Below are 19,097 nucleotides of genomic sequence, written 5' to 3'. Positions count from 1 at the left end.
GCTAGGTAACATATGTTCCACATGTTCCTTACAACACATGTTGCATTATTTTTATAACACATATGTTCCTTACTTTTGGTAATACGTTGACAGCTAGGTAAATATCTGTTTCTCAACAACTTTATAATATTTATGTTCCTCACTTTTGTTAGATGGGATTGTTTATTGTTTTATTAATGTGTTAGTGGGATTTAAATTCTTGCAGATAGATTCACTCAGGACATAACCTGAAAGATTCTATAACACATGTTCCTTATAACACTTGTTCCATTATTCCTATAACACATGTTCCTTATGACACATGTTCAATTGTTTCTATAACACATGTTCCTTATGACACATGTACCATTGTTTTTATAACACATGTTCCAATCATTATAGAAAGATTGGTGTAAGATTGCAGATCTGAAAAGAATACCACGTATTGATATTCTTTCATTATTGTATTGTATCAATACGGAGCAGATTAGTTTAAGAAACTTCAAAGTCTCTCCTAATGAATGGCCAAGATGAATACTTACTCCCCGAGTTAAAAATGACGGTCAAGATCGAATCTTGCCTGTACAAGTTAGTAGTGTACATTCGGCCTGCTGCACGTTCTGTTCTTTTATTTGCAAGCTCTGGTGTATGTTTAGGTGACAAATGTGTATATTATAAATTTTGATATGGAAACCAAATAATATTGTGTTCGATACATAGATGACATTGATATAACCATTATTTCATACATTTTTATTCTCTTTCTCTTACATTCTTGCTATGTTCTTAAATGAAGTTGTTCATTTTCACTTATCTTTGTATTATTAGGTTTGAAGAGTAGAGTGGAAAAAATATGCAAAAGGAGCAGTTTTGGGATTGAAAGATGTTTCGCAAGACTGACATGTGCAGATCAGCCAACGTGACGAAATATACTATACTTCCTCATAGCAAACCATATATTAAGCCTTATGCCGTTGGAAATATAAAGATATTCGCTTTGAGTAAAATTTTGCGGTTCGTGATTCAGACGTGTGTGGAGAGAGTTGTGGTCGTTCTATTACAAACAGTTCGAACATAAAGTGTGTTCTGCAAATTTTGCAAAGTGATTCTTTTAAAGTTCATTCCTTGGAGTCCAATTTGTGTCAATTGCATTTGGGAAGTGTCTAAAAGTAGAGTTCAACATTGGGTCGGACCGAGGTTTCATAGAACTTGGCCCGAGCCACCCAAGGGCCTAGATAGGCCTGGATTTTTTAAATATATTTTTTTCTATTTGTATTATATTTTTTTTTTTTGAGTCTTTTTATATATTTTTGTCACAAATTTTTAGACAACAATGAAAAAAAGTAACCAATAAATGAGAGCGCTGTGTGAGCAAATAAATCCGACGTCCAATCAAAAGGCGCCACGTGGAAAAGAAGCTAACTGCTAACTCTAGAAATATATTATTTAAACCAGTAAATCAGGTTTAGTAATATATTTAATAGGGAAGTTACCTATTTAAGTTGGGGGAATAAATTCCATAAATCCCCTCAATCAAATTATTCAAGAAATGAATAATTCTCTTTAAGGAGAATTATTCCCTCCTTAAATGGAAAAGAAGATGTTACAAAGATGGAATGCTATTTAAATAAAAGGAGAAGACAAAGAAGGTAATTCAAAAACTTCCTCTTAACTTGGGAAAACCCTGAGAGATTACACACTCTCTTTCTCTCTCTCTACCTAGCCGAATTCCCATCTCCTTATCACACTCATGGCTCCAGGATGTCACCACCTCTCTTACCTACTTGGCTCTCATGCCAACACCACACTCTCCCGTAGAGAATTATCTTCGTCCTTTCAGTATTATCTTCATCTTCCGAGATCATTTTACTGACTTAGGCATCGGAGGGCCCTTAACCACCACCACACTGGTGGTTCTCCATTGACCGCAATTTGTCTTGCAGGAAATCTAGGGAATCTAGTAGGGGAACGGTCGAGAGAGAAGATTTATCCGTGAATATTCTCGCATGAGAAATTTGCACAAACATTTTCGTGCTTTCATTGAGAGGTTCGAGATATACTCAATGTGATGCTCTCGAATTCAAATAAAGGAAAATCTGTTTCCTCCTCATCAATCGATTCCATCATCGATCCAAAACCTTCAAAGCACCATGGCGAGAAGTACCATCACAAAGAAAACAATAACCACATGTTTTCATCCACCGCTGCATGTCAAAAAGAAAGAAGTTCAACATGGTAGCCTGCATGTCGGAGCCCGAGTCGAACTTCAATATATGGTTTGAACATATCAAGCCATTATCTCTCGATAACGCTTCCGGAGCTCTATCTCGCGATAACGCTTCTGCAAGGATATTATCTCTCTCTTTGTTTTACTTACCTACAATAATTCTTAATGATATTGATATTTTAATATTTAATTTTGAATTAATGCACTTTCCTAATAAATATTGGAATTTAATATTTATTTTGAATTATGGCATATTCTTAATAAATATTAATAATTAATATTTTTTGAATTATTGCACATGCCTTATTTAATAATCTTATTAAGTCACATGTGAATGTGATATTACAATTGGCATATATTATAGTATCACCCTTTTTTTTTTTTTGTCTGAACCACGAGGTGGTCCTGGATGGGCCCCAACTATGGGTGACACCTTTAAGCCTTAACCACAATTCAGACTAATCCCAGCTCACACCGGGTCGGCCCGTAAGGGGTAAAGTGTTGGCCAAAGTGATGACTCCATACGAGAGCGAGGATCGAACCCCTGACCTCTCTTAAGGAATGAGAGTGCCGAACCACTCACACAAACCACCTTGGTTTATAGTATCACCCTTTCATCATGCCTGCTAATTATGTTTTATAACTGATGATCAGGAAAATACCAAACGAGTGCTGATGGTCTTATAAGACTAGACCCTGATGATGCTTCCATTGCACATTTCCAAATGAGTGCTGAAACTTCTTCCACTCGTGTAGAGAAATCTAGTGGTGGAAAAAGAGATGCAGCACCAGCAACCTTATGCGATTGGGTTGTGCATTTCACAAGTGATGAAGAGTTGGGGAGGATGGTTTAATTGTTTCCCTCTCAATGATATCTACCTTGATTTCCATGGCCATTTTGCTTCTCGTGAATTGATCATAGAGCCGAGCTGGCTTTATAAAGAAAAAAAAACACATGGAAAAACAGCTTCTAAGAAAATCCCAATTGAAGTTTGTAATTGTTCGTCTAAATGCATAACTTCTGGCAACATATATTATTCAATTATTGCATGGTAGTCTGTTTTGGTGGTAACATAAGTTATTGTATGGTGTGGCTTTTCTGTTTTATGATTAGTTAATTAAAGGCTCAACTTCACAGCTAGATCAAGGACCAATTTGGCCCATAACTCAATCCATTATATTATATACACACAAGTTCTTATATTATCTTCTAAGGATAGAGAATCTCTCACTTTGGGATTTTATACCGCTTTGTGAAGAAAAAGAAAAAAACAATTCCAAGAAGACGAGAGACTTCAAGTCAAGGGATCACATGACTCAACCGCTAAGACTTTTTTTTCTTTTTCCCTCTATCTTTTGTGTCTAGAAGTAGAATCATTTTGAGTTCTTGTCCAATATTTCATTCCAATTGTCGCCTCTTTCTTTCTCTATCTCTCAAATACACACAAGGCACAAGGAGAGGAAAAAAGAAAGAAGAAAACTTACAACTCAAAGCATACAACAACGAGCACATAACAAAGAAACCAGCAGCAGAAGAAGGAATTTCGAAATATATATATATATATATAAAAGAGAAAGAACAAAAAAAGGAACAAAAAACAAAGTTGAAAGCCTTCTATTCAGCAGCAGATTGTGGACCACATTCTCTTCTAGTATGATAATCTTGTTTCATCTGGGACTGGTTGTGATTAGAATCTTCATCATGAACATGATGAGCCTGAGCTTGAGCCTTTGGAATATTATGAGCACTACTGGAAAATAAATCCACAGGCTCAGAATCAGCAATTTTGCCTCCTTCAAGAGGCATCCCATGCTTGTATGCAACCCACACGTTGTCGAAAACCACAACCATTTCCGAAGGAGTTTTGACGGGAATTAGATGTTGTCGGAAATGATTATTTATTGCCAAGGGAAATCAGTAGCTCTCGCAAGAGGATGTCTATTTGCGAGGGCATCTAGTGGTCGTCCGAAAAGACTATTTTGTACCCAATTTATACTTTTCCACCATTGTTTTAGTTATACATGTACATGCTAGTTTAACAATATTTATAGTCACTATACTAGCAAAAGGTGCCCGCGCGATGCTGCGGGTTTTAAAATCAAAGGCAGTTTGTACTAAACATATATGTCTGAATATCAACTCAAAAACATCAATCAAATGAAACCAAAGGCAGTTTATAACAACTCCATGTCCTTTTTCATGTTAAAAAAGCTCCCTCAAAAAAACAAAACATTTCAAAAAGCCACAAGAAAAGGGCCCCCTTGGTCACCACTTCGAATCCCAGGAAAAGTGCCCCCCTCCCCAAATCGCTGCATTTCCACACCAAAAAAAAAAAAAAAAAAAAAGCAATATCATGTTATTATCACTCTTATCAACAACTCCTCCAAACACATCAAATCTTCCATAAACTAAAAGTTAAAAGTCAAAAATATTAATATGTATCTAAGCACAGATCATACATGAAACAGCTTGTCATTTGTTCAAACTACATAAGAATTACTTGGCTTTATTTACAGATGTACAACCATAGCAATTAGTTCAAATTTATCCCAACCAATTGTCAATTTATGCCATTAGCTAATTACTATGCTTTATTCACAGAACCGAAACAATAAATTGGAATTTCAACATAGAAACGCACTTCTAGCTTAAGAGAACCAAAAACAACCACCAAACAGCTTTATCTAAAGCAGCAAAACACCACCTACAAAACATCAAAAGGAGACATGGTTTAAAAAGAAGAGGAGAAAAAGCAAGAAAAAACTGAAAAAATCGAAAAAATTGCAATTTTTTATTTTCTAGTCCCAAAACTGTCCAAATATGTTTTTATGTGCAGTGTTTTTATATGAGATGCTTGAACTTCGTTAGTCCACTACTAAAACAAAAGAAAAATCCTGGAAAACAAAAACAAACACCTGCTAGTTCATCTTTGGCCAGTGACTACACAACATCAATCAACCGCATGATGTGGAGCCCTAATGGGACACTTTTAGGTAAGCATAGGTGTCCTTGTTTGTTTAGTGTCTATTTAATTTTATTCTCATATTGTGAAGTAGACACCTGCTAGTTCATCACAACAAAGTATTATCAAGAAATAGGAAATCAATCTTAAGCTGGTTATGATCAATCAGGTTTCTACTGCAGGTGTAGCATGCTCTAAGCACATCGTGCAGATATACTCCTATGGGGGTAAATTGACTTAAGTATTGCTGTGGTTGTCCTCTTGTTTTCAGATGGAGGCTCATGTGTGTTGTCACGTGTGGGGAGGATAGGGTCATTAAGGTTTGATCTATGACTTAACTAATTCTGAAGTGATTGTGCAGGTTCAAGTTCAAGGTCAGTTATGATTTTTCAATATTCTGCATGTGTGGGATGCAGTCAAAACGAAAAACTTAGAAAGTGAGTTTCAGAAACCATACCTCAGTTCTTGGCGCCGATTTCGCAGCAAGGATTGAAAGCGCACGAGATTGGGATTTTGGAATGGGAGAAGGAGGAGGCGGCGAGTTCGAAGCGGGGTGAGATGATCGAAAATTGATTAGGTGAAGACGATCGAAAACTGATGAGATCAAGACCAAACGAAATCCCAAAACACCAAGGTGGTCTTGGCAGCCATGGGAGGCTTGGAAATTGGAGGGTCGCTTGTGTTCTTGATGGGTTTCAGCTTCTTGGCATCAGTGACGCTTCTGGTTTTGAGCTCACTGCTTCTGTTGATCTTCATCACTCTGCTGTTTTTTGCTGGGTTTGTGTTTGTGGGAGCGATGACTGGGTTTGCTGTGGCTGGAGCCATGGCCCTCACAGGCATGTCCACTTTGGGGTGGATTTTCCAAGAGCTTGGAGGCACAGGTCTTTTGGGATTTGGTGGTGTAGCTGAGAGATTGAAGGAACAATTTTCGATTGGAAATGGTGCGTTCTCTAAGCGAACGAACATTTGGGAACGGAAGAGAACCGAAGGGAAAGGGGCAAGAAGGGGAAAAAATATTAGCGAAGGGCAATACGGTCATTTTACTGTGCTGTTGAATAGGACAAAAACGAACAAAGAACATAAGTGGGGGCAAAACCGTAAATTCACTGTTCCTAATGAACAGCTTAAGAATAGTGATTCTGAACTCAGTTTTAGGGCCAATTTGGCATTGCTGTGCTGTGAAAATAATCGCTGTCAGATTTGCTGTGAGAGAAATCAGCTGTGAGGGAAAGCAGTTTGGCGTTTGGTAAATTTTTTGTTAAAAGTGTTGTTGGTATTGATTTCCTCATAATCAGAAAATGATTGTGGCATAATCATTAAACCCAGCGCCTCTTCAAAACTGATTCCTGCATAATCAGAAAATGAAAGCACATCATTAGCTGCTTTCCCTTATAGCTTTCTTTCACAGCAATTTTTAACAATAAGTGATTTTCTCACAGTTTACCAAACGGGCTGGACTTCTCAAAATTTAAAAAAAATCACTTATCTCCACAAATAAGCAATGTCAAACGGGCACTTAGTATATATATAATTTATGTTGTGAAACTGTGAATTGGATCTTGACATTCCTGAAATAAATTAGTACGTGGACAAAGAGAACATTAAAGTTTATTTTTATATGATGACATCCTTTGAACAACCTAACTTATTACTCCCAAAAACCCCTCCAAGAGCTGTTTTCACTTTGAGGGGGGAGGAAAGCCACTGTTCTTCCTCCCCTCTCCCCTCTTCTCTTCCTCCCTCTCTTCTTCCCTCATTTTCAGAGACAAAAGGTTTTCCTTTTGTCTTCGTTTTGTTATGATTTTCCTCCAACCATCACAGGCAAATGCATCTCAGTGTCGGATCTCCACTTGCGTTTCGGCATTGAATCTCCACCACTATCTTTTTTGTGGTTTCTTTATGTTTAGAATAAGTCACAGAGACTCTTTGGGTTCTCTGTGTAGTTTTCACCTCTTCTTTTGTGAGAGCTTTTTACCTCTCCTTTGTGAGAGTTTCATTTGTGTTGTTATGGCTTGGTTTTTTCAAGCTTTATCTTTTTTTTATTATTCTAAGTTTGCAATTTTAGTTGGGATGCTTATACCAGAGTTTCTTCAATCTTGCGTGATCGTTAGTAGTGGTGCACCAGATTGTCTTAATTTTCATGTTAGACCGCTCTATTATTGTAATGACCCATTTGTTGCTAGTTTGTATTGGCCCTTTGTGGCTAGTAATTTTTTTGGCTGAATTATAAATGTAATCATAAAATTTCTAAATTTTAAAATTTAAAAAAAAAAAAAAAACCTAACTTATTGGAATATCCAATTGAGGATTTGATTACACAATGTAATTATATAGTAGTCACTTCTCATTGAATAAAGGAGAGTATACCCTCTAAAATTTGTTTTATTATGGGTACCACAACATAAACTTGTTCTTTAATTGAGAACTAGAGTATATTCTACTACTAATCTCTTGTCACGAGCTCAAATGGGTACCAATAGGCTTTCTTTTTTGTTTTTTATTTTCTATTTTTATTATACCCTTCATTGTTGAGAATATTTGCTGGACATTAACTATTAATTTTTTTAATTACTTATAAATTTAGAGATTTTTTATTTAAACCCCGCACTTTTCTTTGTTCACCCCAATACTTCAATCATTAATCTGTAAGTTTTATTATTGTGTAAAAAGACAAAAAATGTCATCCAACTTAATAATTAACCCTAGTACATCTATACACACACCCCACCACTCTTTATATCAAGTTTTAGAAAAATACAAACTCCTCTACATCCTATTGCCAGATTACTCTTCTCTTTTAAAGACATAGAAAATCGACGAGTCTACCTCTTTAAATATGCGTGGGAGTTGATGGAAAGGCTTGTTGATTATCAACTCAACAGTACCCAAGTGTTGGAATTCCAGTTACAGTTCTTGGAGAGAGGTAAAGTTGTTCTCTTTCTTTAGAAAGTACTGAATTTCGGGTTTAGGGTTCTATTTGTTTGTGTTTTTTTGCTGGGAACAAAGAAAATTGTGGGGTTTAAATAGAAAATCTCTTTTATTTCTTATTTTTTCAGTTTGGGGTGTATTTAAGGGTAATTTGGGAAGATAGTGGGGTTTTCTTAGAAATTGTGAAAATTTAAATTAAAAGATGGGGTAAACTTAGTACATAGGGTGAACTAAGAGAAGTGTGAGGTTTAAATAGAAAATCTCTAAATTTATATACTTTGTTTTATGTATTCAACCCTCTAAAAAAATTTGATTAAAAAAAAAGACCCTCTAAAATTTTTTTGCCACCTATTTTTTCCCTAAAAATTAAGAAAGTAATTAAAGCAATCAGCCAGAATTAATGATATTTATTACTGTTATTAGTTTTGTACAAAGTCAACTCTTGTAATTATAAATTTGTGATGAATACAGAACAAACCTCAACGAGGTCATTCTTCAATCTAGTCTTCCTCTCAATCCTATCTCATTTTCTACAATATAAACCAGTTAACATACTAAGGTCCAGTTTGGGATTGCTGTCACTTTTAAAAAAAAGTTACTTCTGCTGTGCTTTGAAAATAATTAGCTGTAAAGTAAAGCAGCTCCATGTTTGATAAACAATATTTTTAAAGTTCTGTTAGTACAAAAAACAGTGTAAAAAACGTTTGGTAAATTTTAATATAAAATTGTTGTAACTGTGAATAATGACTAAAATAGACATGATGTTAAAAGTGTTATGTACTAATCATGTGGTGGTAGTTGTAGTGATGGAGTGGAGATGGTGGTGGTGATGAAGGTGGAGTTGGTGGTGGTGGGGTGGCGGTTGTGGAGGTGAGGGTGGATTTGGAGGTGGTGGTGGAGGTAGTGGAGGAGGTGGTGGAGGTGGTGGATGAGGTGTTGGTGGCGGAGGATGAGGAGGAGGAGGATGTGGTGGTGGTGGTGGATTTGGAGGTTTTGGAGGAGGTGGTGGTTATGGAGGTGGAGGTGGAGGTGGATGTGAAGGAGGAGGTGGTGGTGGAGGTGGTGGAGGAGGTGGTGGTGTAGGATGAGGAGGAGGAGGATGTGGTGGTGGTGGTGGTGGTGTTGGTTGTGGAGGTAGTGAATGTGGTGGTGCAAGTGGTGGAGTTGGATGTGGAAGTGGAGGTGGTGTCATTTTTTAAAATGAATGATGGTATTTTGGGAATTAAAAAAATTCATTAAATGTTCATCTCTGCTTCTTTTGAAAGCAGCTTTGAAAAGCAACCTAGAGCCTGCTTTTAAAAGCTGTTGTCAAAAGGCTATTGCTTTTAAAATAATCGGGATATTTTCTTTTTACCAAATACCTTAAACTGCTTAACTTTAAAGTGAAGCAGGTTTTTGGTGAACAAAAGCAATCCCAAATGAGGCCTAAGTTGGAGACGATCTAGTTAATTCAAGAATAATCATATCGAGTTGACACACCCAGTACCCACCAACAAATGATGGATCCAACTAATTACGCTAATCATATTTTACAAAGAATTGTAGATTCAAGAAACAAAACTAAGAGCTGGTCTCAATCTTCAACTTCTTTGGTTTTGGAGAAGAGTAGACAAGTAAACATCTGAATTGTTCAACCCAATTTCAATTTTATTAAGGAAACTCCAGGTCTCAGCAACGACATGGAGGATGGGGGTTGGGTAGATTTGATGGAGGGAGGAAGGGAGGGTGGAGACTTTAGGAAGATAATCGAACCAACGTCAGGCCACAGACTAGGACGGTAGGGTTATTTTTTATTTATTTAATTTTTTTTTTGGGTTTTAAGGATTATTGAAAAAAGAGAAATAAATAAAAATAGAATTCACATTGCAATACTTTAATTGACACGGCATGACCACGTCAGCTGCCACAGAAGGGCAAAAGCTAATGTGGTCAATCTTATGCGTCTAAATAGCATTATTGAATTGAAAACAGCATATCCCTCTAAGAAGCATAAGAGGGTACTAATTAAACGACACTCGGATTCAGAGAAGCATATGCAAGCAGGTCCTCATTGCGTTCAATTATGGCCATGTGTTCTACTTCCAAACTCAACAACGCTTCTATGCCAACGCCATCACTCATGTCCATCAATAAAGTTGTATTCTTGGATTCACTGCTAGAGAAACTCACCCATGATGGCTTTCCCCAACCAAAATCGGCTTGGTAGAATGAAAACCTGCACCAACTGATGCAACCATAGGTCTCAATGCTATCCTTCATTCTGAGATTCTTAAGCCCTTCGATGGTTTGAAATGCATCCTCACCACTAAATCCATTAGAATACTTTTCTTTACATTCCTCAATGCCCTTCCTCAACTTATCAACCAAGCTTTCAAGTTCCACTTCACTTTCCGTAGTCATTGCTGTACAGAACGAAACAAAGTTCCCCAATATGTTTTCTGCCATGGCAAGCCCTGATATTTTCCTCATGTTCACCGCGTGAGTCCACGAGGATGGCTTTATAAAACCCATGTTTGATCTCGATGCTTGCAACGCGCATTTCCAAATGAGCGCAGACACCACTTCAACACGCGTAGGATTTGGCACTGCGGCACTGGCAGCTTTGGACTTGAGAGCAGCAATTTTTGAGGCATCAAACACAAACCTCTTGGTTATACAGTTGTCTTTAATCAACTCCATGATCGGTTGGGGTGAATTGAAGACATCTTGTGGTGGGAATAGAGTAGCTGCAACACCAAATTCAGCAGGAAGCAGAACTTGATCACTAGCAATACTGGCTGAGCCAAGGGCAATTGTAGCGCAGCTTTTGATGAATGTGCTGAGCATAGAGGCATCGGCGACCTTATGTGAAATGCTGACCCCAATTGTCAATCCACCGCATTCAAACAAGTTGACCTGGACTAGTAGAAGATGGCCTGCTTCAGCTTGTTTGGTTTTTCCAAAACTTTCCGTATGGGACAGTTGAGTTGGGATTCAATAAATCCAGCCCCACGGTCATTGCAGCTGATTGAAACATTATATTCGAACTCCCCAGCAAAGGGGTAGAATTGGGTGAGAGCTTCAGATAATGATGTTTTGAGAAGCTTAGATCTTTCAGCAAACATGGATTTGTGATCAATGTTGTTGACCACATGATGCAGAATGCATATTATTAGTTTTCCGAATTCTACTTGGATTAGTTTTCCTATTATTAGTTATTAGTTCCTAAGTCTACTTGGATTAGTTTCCCTATTATTAGTTTTCCTAATTCTAAAAGATTCCTTCCTAGGAAAGGATTTCTTATTAGTTAATTTGCTTTCCTATTTCTTAAAGTTTACTTTTCCTTTTCCTAGACTAAAAAGGGTTTTGCCTCTATAAATAGAGTTGTTTGTAATCTTTTAAGGCAGACTTGATTAATGATAAATTTCCTTACTTTAAACTCTCTGATTCCTTCCCTTTCCCTTCGTCTTTTCGATCTCTAATTCTTCTCCTCGATCCCTTATTTCTTCTCTGTTCTATTGCTCAAGTATTTACTCTAAATCTACGGGCTGTTCTACATCAATTGGTAATCAGAGCCTACCCTCACTTTCGTTTTGCGCTTGCTCTCTACCATGGCCCCCCAAACCGTGGCCAGCCTTGCAGAAAAATTTCATGCGTTCCAAGACAAAGTTTCTGACGATATCGCTAGCATGGAAACCCAACTCTCCAAACTCCATGCTGACCTCAAAGACGAGTTGGTACAGGCTCACACACATCGTGCGCAGACGGACCTTGCCATCACCAAACTCCAAGACTCTTCAGTTGCTTCTCAATCACTTTCGGACTGGACATGCTGAACCTTCTTCTACCTCCGTGGTGCTCTCGAGTTCATCTACGCCACCACTGAAAAGTGGCCTTCTGCCCAATCCACCAGTGGATCACAAACTCAAGGCCGCCATGCCATACGGCATGCCGCATAGCTCAGCTGGGCTCTCACTTGATACGCCCACAGCTCCCTTGGAACCCCCCTTTTCTTTTGGGTCTATGCCACCGCCCCATTATACTCAACATACAACAGGCCCTCATCCAGTGACTACTCAGGCTCCTACCCTGCCACCCGTTCGCCATGATCCGTACACTCATCCCCCTCGCCATTTTGACACTGATGTCCTCCGCCACATCAAACCTACCGCTCCTACTTTTGATGGTCGCGGGGATCCTACGATGTTTCTTGATTGGGTTCAGGCCATGGAGTATTATTTCGCCTGGTACGACCCTGACAGATGCTCATAAACTTCGCATTGGTAAGATGACGCTACAAGGAGCAGCTAGACAATATTGGAATTCTGTGGAGGAACAACTATACCAATTTGGACAGCCACCTATGACTCTTTGGGATGAGATGAAATTAAAGCTTCGCGAACAATATCTTCCAACCTTCTATCGCCAGCAATTGTATGAACAATTATGGACCCTTTCGCAAGGAAGTTTGACTGTTACTGAATTCCACGCTCGTTTTATCGAACACACGATACGTGCGGGAATTCGTGAAGAACCCGACATCACCATGTCTCGCTTTCTCCATGGTCTTCGTGATGATATCAAACGTGAAGTTCGGCGGTTCCGTCCGCATACTTTGGAAGATGCATATTGCCACGCATTGGAAGCTGAAACTTTTTTGCGTCCACAACGTCGATATACAGGGCATTATGGGCACTCTTCCACTCCTACTCCAAACCGTAGTACTCCTAACTCTAAATATGGCGTTTCCGGTCCATCTGCCCCTACGATACCCGCACCAGACAAAGGACCTGCCCAATCCATGGCTGCTCACATTGAATGCTATCGCTGCCATGCTAAGGGCCACATCGCCTCCCGTTGTCCCCACAGAACTTTAACCCTTGGCTCCCTCAATGAGGACTCTTGTGTGGACGAGTATGTGGAGCCCCTTGAACCTGTTTATGATCCAGAACTTGATAATTGTTGTGAGGATGAGGCGTTTCACCAACTGAGTGTTATGCGTTGTATTTATTCCGCACCTACATCTCCACCTCCTGATTCATGGAAGCGCACAAGTATCTTTCAAACCTATGTCCCTTGCGGTACCGATAGATGCCAACTAGTTATTGATGGGGGAAGTACGCTGAATGTTATCTCTAAAACTGCTGTCGATCGCCTTCACCTTCAGGCTGAGCCACACCCCCATCCTTTTCATGTTGGCTGGGTAGATAAAACCAGGTTACCTGTTACCGAAAGATGCCTTGTTCCTCTTCAATTGGGTCCTTGTCACGAGCAACTTTATTGTGATATCCTACCCATGAGTGTTGCACATGTGCTACTAGGCCGGCCTTGGCTTTATGACCGTCATGTGAAAAGTTGCGGCTGAGAGAACACCTATACTTTTCAACATGAGGGAAAGAACATCACCCTAAAGCCTTCCAATCCGGCCATCAAACCAACTAAGGATGGTCATCCAACACTATCAATGAAAGAGAAGGCTTCGGAGCATCGATTGAGTATTTTATCACCTGTAGACTTTGCAAACGAACTGCAAGACACTGGTGTGGTCTTTGCTCTCTTGCTTAAACCGGCATCTGATTGCACCCCCACTCCACTTGCCGAACCCATACAACAGCTGCTCACTGAATTCTCTGATGTCATACCGGATGATTTACCAGATGCCTTACCTCCCGCGAGAGAGATTCAGCATGCCATTGACCTTGTTCCTGGTTCACAGATTCCTAATCTTCCCCATTATCGTATGAACCCACCTGAGCGAGCAGAGTTGAATAGACAAATTCAGGGGTTGTTGGCTAAGGGCTTTATTCGTCATAGTTTAAGTCCTTGTGCTGTTCTAGTTCTCCTTACCCCCAAAAAGGATGGCTCCTGGCGAATGTGTGTAGATAGTTGCGCCGTCAATAAAATTACAGTTAAGTATCGTTTCCCCATACAGCGACTTGAAGATATGTTGGATGATTTGGCTGGTTCCCAATGGTTTTCTAAGATAGATCTTCGCAGTGGCTACCATCAAATCCGCATTCGTGAAGGAGATGAGTGGAAAACCGCGTTTAAAACCCCTGATGGCTTATATGAGTGGCTTGTTATGCCCTTTGGCATGTCCAATGCACCCAGCACGTTCATGAGGGTGATGACTCATGTGTTACGACCTTATATTAGCAAATTTCTGGTAGTTTATTTTGATGACATACTTATCTACAGTCGCTCTCGGGAGGAACATCTTCAACATCTTAGGACAATATTCCTTACTTTACAAAAGGAAAAACTGTATGCCAACTTAAAAAAATGTTCGTTTCTTCAACCGCAAGTTTTATTCTTGGGATTCAATATTTCTGCGGCTGGGGTTAGCACAGATCCCGCCAAGGTGGAGGCTATTACTGGTTGGCCAACACCCACGACTTTGACAGAGACACGTAGCTTTCATGGTCTCGCCTCTTTTTATCGACGATTTATTCCAGGGTTCAGTACTATTATGGCACCAATAACTGATTGTATGAAACAAGGTGCTTTTCTTTGGACCCCAGCGGCTGCCAAGGCCTTTACAATTTTAAAGCAGAAGATGACCCAAGCACCTGTTCTTCGACATCCTGATTTGACTAAGGTCTTTGAAATCGCATGTGACGCTTCCGGAGTTGGGATTGGTGGTGTGCTTAGCCAAGAAGGACATCCCGTAGCATACTTTAGTGAGAAACTTAATGAAGCAAAGTAGCGTTATTCTACTTATGATAAGGAGTTTTATGCTGTGGTACAAGCACTTTGGTATTGGAAATATTACCAACTGCCAAACGAATTTGTGTTGTATTCAGATCATCAAGCTTTGAAATATCTCCACTCTCAACGCACCATTAGCAGTCGACATGTTAAGTGGTCTGAATATCTCCAGATCTTTACATTCGTTTTACGACACCGTCCAGGCATTGACAATAAGGCAGCTGATGCCCTTAGTCGTGTGGCTACTATCTTGCACACAATGACAGTTCAGGTAACCGGGTTTGATCGCATTAAGACTGAGTATTCATCTTGTCCGGATTTTGGAATTATTTTTCAGGAAGTTTCCAATGGTAACCGTCGCGAGTATGTGGACTTTATTACAAGGGATGGGTTCTTATTTCAAGGAACACAATTATGTATTCCCCGTACTTCTCTCCGTGAATTCCTTGTTTGGGAACTACATGGTGGCGGCCTTGCAGGACATTTTGGAAAAGATAAGACTATTGCCTTGGTGGAAGATCGTTTCTATTGGCCGTCGTTAAAACGTGATGTTGCTCATCTCATCTCCCAATGCCGCACATGCCAACTAGCTAAAGCTCGCAAACGTAACACAGGTTTATATACCCCTCTTCCGATACCTCATGCCCCATGGAAGGATCTTAGTATGGATTTCGTGCTTGGTTTACCTAAGACTAGTCGCGGCTACGACTCTATCTTTGTCGTAGTTGATCGGTTTTCTAAAATGGCGCATTTTCTACCTTGTGCCAAAAATACTGATGCTTCTTATGTGGCCAAGTTATTTTTTAAGGAAGTAGTCCGTTTACATGGCCTCCCCGTCTCCATTGTGTCTGATCGTGACGTCAAATTTGTTAGTTATTTTTGGAAAACTTTGTGGAAGCTTTTCGGTACTACTTTGAAGTTTTCTTCTGCTTTCCATCCCCAAACAGATGGTCAAACTGAGGTAGTTAATCGCAGTCTTGGTGATTTACTCCGCTATTTAGTTGGGGATAAACTTGGTAATTGGGATCTCTTGTTGCCTGTGGCCGAGTTTGCTTATAACAACTCAGTTAATCGAAGTACTGGTAAGAGTCCTTTTGAGGTTGTTCATGGGTTTCCCCCCCGGTCACCTGTTGATTTAGTTGCTCTTCAAGTGGCTGCCCGCGCATCAGATTCTGCTACGTCGTTTGCTGAACATATTAGGCAACTGCATGATGACGTCCGTAGGCAGATATCCATGCACACCGACACTTATAAACTGGCAGCCAATGCTCATCGTCGTCAACAGGATTTTCAGGAAGGGGAATTTGTTATGGTGCGTATTTGTCTTGAGCGTTTTCCTAAGCAATCTTTTAAGAAGCTTCATGCTCGTTCGATGGGTCCTTATCGTATCATTAGGAAGCTTGGGTCCAATGCTTACTTGATTGAGTTGCCTGCAGATATGCATATAAGTCCCATTTTCAATGTTTCTGATTTATCTCCTTATCGAGGAACCTTTTCTCCACCTATTTCTATGGATGTTGCTCAGGGTTCCACTCCTATGGTACCGCGTATTCCTTCTACTAGTTCTGCCCCTACGGACCAGATTAAGGACGTCTTGGATCATGAAGTTGTGGCCTCATCTACTGGAGGCTCTACCCGTTATCTGGTTCGTTGGGTTGGAAGGCCTGCTACTGAGGATACTTGGATTACAGAAGCTGAATTTCGCCAGTTAGATTCCACTCTTCTGCACAGTTATCAGGATGCTCTTCATGATCTTGATTTGGCTGCATCCCGTCCTCCCATCATCCATACTTACAAACGTCGTCGTCATCCTTAATCTTGGTTTACTCGCCGGTGTCGAGTTCTTTTTCGGTGGGGGAGAATGATGCAGAATGCATATTATTAGTTTTCCTAATTCTACTTGGATTAGTTTTCCTATTATTAGTTATTAGTTCCTAAGTCTACTTGGATTAGTTTCCCTATTATTAGTTTTCCTAATTCTTAAAGATTCCTTCCTAGGAAAGGATTTCTTATTAGTTAATTTGCTTTCCTATTTCTTAAAGTTTACTTTTCCTTTTCCTAGACTAAAAAGGGTTTTGCCTCTATAAATAGAGTTGTTTGTAATCTTTTAAGGCAGACTTGATTAATAATAAATTTCCTTACTTTAAACTCTCTGATTCCTTCCCTTTCCCTTCGTCTCTTCGATCTCTAATTCTTCTCCTCGATCCCTTATTTCTTCTTTGTTCTATTGCTCAAGTATTTACTCTAAATCTACGGGCTGTTCTACATCACCACATCATCACTAATATTGTTGGGGTAGAAGAGAAGTAATGGGAGATACGCTTCAGGTTGTAACTGATCAAAAACAGAGAGACTGGAAGTTCTAAGGTGGTGAGGAGTTGGAGAAGATGGCTTAATTGTTTCTTTGCGAATGACTTCAACTTTGATTTCTGAAGCCATCTTTTGTTTCACATTTGAGAGTTTCATTGCAAAGACCTCTATTTAAAGACGCAGAGTCACCACTTTTAATTAATTATATATATATATATATATATATATATATATATTCTCCAAGTCTGTGGCCTACTGCATTTGGAAAACAACTTCTGTGAGTGAATAGTTTAGCTAGGTGGGATTTTATGAAGACGGTGTTGTGAATTAGAATGACTAACTCACTGCCCTTTTAAGATCTTGTTGTTGATGGACTTTGGACAAAGAACTCAATGATGGATGAGTCTTACACACACACACAGAAATTAACCAAGCACAAATGACACAAGTGTTTATAGAGGTTCAGCAAATTGCCTACATCCTCTTTGGTGATCACCTTGAGAAATTTCACTAATGAAGATAGGTTACAACTTTGGTTTACAAAGGAAACACCCTTAGAACACTACCCTCACAATCTGTTTCTCTCACACCCTTGCTCAACACCTTGATACACTTAGAGAACTCTCTTGCTCTCACCTTGGTTTTTCTGAACAAAGCTCTCTTCAGAAAAACTCTAACTTGTTTCCAGCTTTTGCCACTACATTAGTTCAACATTCTTTCTCCCTTGTGTTATCTTACTTCATCCCATTACCTACACAAGCCAATGGACAAGAGATAGGATATCTGATTGTCCTCCACGTTCTTTCCTTTTAGTCACCACTTAGACTAAGGGTCAGATTAGGTAGGTAATACAATCCCACTCAGCCACCTCCATTAAACCAGAAAATGGAGAGGAGATTAATCAAAATAGGATAACCAATTAGCCATGAGTGCTCTCCCAACTATCCAGCAGGTAGTCAACCCTCTTTTACCTCAGAAGTGATCCATTAAGCACCTGCAAACTTGTGGAAAGCGATAGCCATTGAAAAGACAGTTGAAAATACGTAAGCAAAGCATCACAGCACGACTGGAGCGACCGGTCGTCAGGAATGGGCGACCGGTCGCCAGAAGTTTTCCCTCCAGACTTTGAATCTGCTTCTAAGCGACCGGTCGCAAATGTCCAGCGACCGGTCGCTCGTGTGCCTGCGACCGGTCGCAAAGAACTAGCGACCGGTCGCTCGTCGATTACTTACGAGACTTCGAATCTGCTTCAAAACGACCGGTCGCAAATGTCCAGCGACCGGTCGCTTTTAGGCAGATTCAAAATCATCCTTTGAGCGCCAAAAACTTTGTATCCTTTTAGGTGAGCCATTTTTTCCAACAATCTCCACCATGGCGAGCCTAATGCTCCTTGTGGACATCATTGCCTTCCAGGACATCTGTAATGTCTTGAGAATCGCCCTGATAACTCTCAAGAACTCCACCTCAATCTTTAGCATGTAACAAGATTGAGCAAGCTCAAACAATGCTTGAACTTTGCTGCTGTGACTGGCTTTGTTAGGCAATCTGAAGCGTTCTCATTTGTATGAACCTTCATTATTGTGATGTCTCCATCATTCACCCAACCCCTTATCCGGTGGTACCTCACATCAATGTGTTTGGACCTCCCATGGAACACTTGATTCTTCACTAAGCAAATAGCACTTTGACTGTCACTTAGAATCACCACCAAGTCTTGAGCTATCCCGAATTCCTTTGCCAATCTCTTCAGCCATACCGCTTCTTTTGAAGCTTCCGTTAACGCCATATACTCTGCTTCCGTAGTAGACAAGGCACTAACCGATTGTAACACTGCTCTCCAACTAATCGGTCCTCCACCACAAGTGAAGACATATCCTGTGGTGGATCTCCTCTTGTCTAAATCTCCTGCATAATCAGAATCTACATACCCCGACACACATGCATTTCCTTGTTGTCTTTCAAACAATATCCCAAGCCTTTTGGTGCCCTTCAAGTACCTGAGA

General features: G+C 39.8%; 1 long non-coding RNA gene and 2 pseudogenes across 1 annotated transcript; 1 reads left to right on the top strand and 2 right to left on the bottom strand.

Moving 5' to 3' along the window:
* Positions 1 to 4,611: 4,611 nt before the first annotated feature.
* LOC110773639 (uncharacterized) lies at positions 4,612 to 6,132 on the bottom strand. The gene is made up of 2 exons (XR_002529339.2): positions 5,627 to 6,132; positions 4,612 to 4,911 (listed from the first exon to the last, which is right to left on the bottom strand). It is a non-coding gene; the product is annotated as an uncharacterized LOC110773639 (long non-coding RNA).
* Positions 6,133 to 9,875: 3,743 nt separating this feature from the next.
* LOC110773974 (epi-neemfruitin B 7-O-acetyltransferse L7AT-like) lies at positions 9,876 to 17,238 on the bottom strand (annotated as a pseudogene).
* On the top strand, positions 11,615 to 14,782 carry LOC148295156 (uncharacterized; annotated as a pseudogene).
* Positions 17,239 to 19,097: the final 1,859 nt, after the last annotated feature.

This window comes from Prunus avium, chromosome 4, assembly GCF_965620075.1.
Source record: "Prunus avium chromosome 4, drPruAviu1.hap1.1, whole genome shotgun sequence".
Lineage (NCBI taxonomy): Eukaryota > Viridiplantae > Streptophyta > Magnoliopsida > Rosales > Rosaceae > Prunus > Prunus avium.
This window is presented reverse-complemented; position numbering and strand designations above follow the sequence as displayed.